Source organism: Muntiacus reevesi, chromosome 6 (genome assembly GCF_963930625.1).
Source record: "Muntiacus reevesi chromosome 6, mMunRee1.1, whole genome shotgun sequence".
Classification (NCBI taxonomy): domain Eukaryota; kingdom Metazoa; phylum Chordata; class Mammalia; order Artiodactyla; family Cervidae; genus Muntiacus; species Muntiacus reevesi.
This window is the reverse complement of record NC_089254.1, coordinates 3,056,298-3,058,385: the sequence shown is the minus strand read 5'-3', so window position 1 is coordinate 3,058,385 and position 2,088 is coordinate 3,056,298.

Sequence of the window (2,088 nt, the reverse complement as noted above, 5' to 3'; positions counted from 1 at the left end):
GGCGGTAGCCTACCAAACTCCTCCGCCCATGGGATTTTCCAGGCAAGATACTGGAGTGGGTTGCCATTCCTTCTCCAGGGGATCTTCCTGACCCAGGGGTCAGAGCCGGGTCTCCCACATTGTAGGCAGATGCTTTACCATCTGAGCCACCAGGAAAGTTACAATAGAGACTAGTATTAAAAGTAGTAGCCTATTATGGGGAGAGACTAAAGGAAGTATATAAACATAGTGAAAGACTATCGAATGGTTTTAATTATACTTGAAATATGCCTTCACCTGCTGGGTAGACAATCAACTTCTAGGGCAAGGAGTGAAAACAAGGGGCTTTCCAGGTGATACTAGTGATAAAGAACTTGCCTCCCGCTGCAAGAGATGTAAGAGATGAGGATTCAATCCCTGGGTCAAGATGATCCCCTGGAGGAAGGCATGGAAACCTACTCCCTCTGTCTTGGAGACTCACATGGACAGAGAAGCCTGGCAGGCTACTGTCCGTAGGGTCACAAAGAGTTGGACACTGCTGCAGCAACCCAGAACACACACACATTCACACACACGTGAAAACAAGGAGTCCTTCTGGTAGTTTGCTTAAATCATTCTGGTAAAATGTAATGGGGCTTAGACTTGGGTATAAGCATTGGAATCAGAGAAAACTGATTATAGTTATTGATAGAAAACTATTGATTTTTGGTGTAATCTTGCATCTGTTTTATAAACTTTCTAATAGCGCTAATAAAATTTTAGTTGCTTAACTTTTCTAGATGGATAATTATATAAAGTTGATAGTTAATTTTGCATATTGACTTTCCTGGGCTAAGGAATGCCCAGATAGTTGGTTAAAGACTATTTCTGGGTGTGTCTGAAAGAGCATCTCTGGAAGAGATTAACTTTTGAATTGGTAAACTAAGTAAGGAAGATCACCTTCACCAATGTGGTGGGCATCATCTAATTTGCTGAGACTTTGAATAGAAGAAGGCTTTGGAGGGAGTTCGAGTTTCTCAAGTTTCTCTGCTTTGAGCTGAAACAACAGTGCTCCTGGATCTGAGCCTCTGTACACAGACTAGATCTTACCCCATCATGGCCTACGGTTCTCTAGCTTGTAGATGACAGATCTTGAAACATTTAGGCCTCCGTAATCAAATGAGATGTTTCCTGTAATTTTATCTCTCTCTCTTTACATTTAAATATAATATTGGTTCTGATTCTCTAGAGAACTAATACAAACAGATATACAAATGTTTAATGCCCTTTCTCTTCCCTTATTTTAAAAGCAGTTAAAATTATTCTATCTTGTTTATGTATAATTCTCAAACAGTTAAAAAAAAAGCATGACCTTCATACAAATCAGATTGAATATTTGTCTAATATTTTACTCAATTCATTACTTAGTGAGGAACAGAGGTTTGCAAAGTCTATCAGTAACGATATTAAAGACATCTTGAACAGTTACAGCGCACATTGTACAGACCCTCTTTCACAGGGAACCAAGTCAAAGTCCCCTCCCGACTTTTAAGCATTCCTCCAGTCCTGCCTTTCCAGGGAAACCTGGAAGCCTGGAGTCCAGGTGACAACACTTTCCAGCTGTAGAATTCAGGCTACTGCCTCATCCAATAGTAGAGTGCATCTTATGGTTTTAACCATGTCAAGCACAGCTGTGGCCTTGCCCAGACTGGCAGCTCAGCCAGTGAACCCACCCAAAGGTGGAGCCTTGCCTGAAGTCCCATTTGACGAGGAAGCCTGGACAGTGACCTGCATGAACACAGAGCCCAGTCTCAAACCCAAACCAAATCCTGGGTTGAGACAGTAGCCTTCTTTGACCAGAAATCAGAGCCAGCAATCCCACCCACCATCAGAGCACAGTTAATAACCTTGTCCAAATTTGGGGCACAACCTGCATTCACTTCATTATAGAGCAAATATTCATAGAATTATAAAGGTCAGGCTGGAGGCCAGCCTGAACGTGGACTCCAGCCAGAGAACAGACCGGAGTGCCATTCATCCAAGGAGCATTGCCAGAGCCCAGTTAACACCTGGCCTAATCACAAATTTGAATCAGAATCTCTGGTCTGTCAGGAAACAGCCTATGACCCC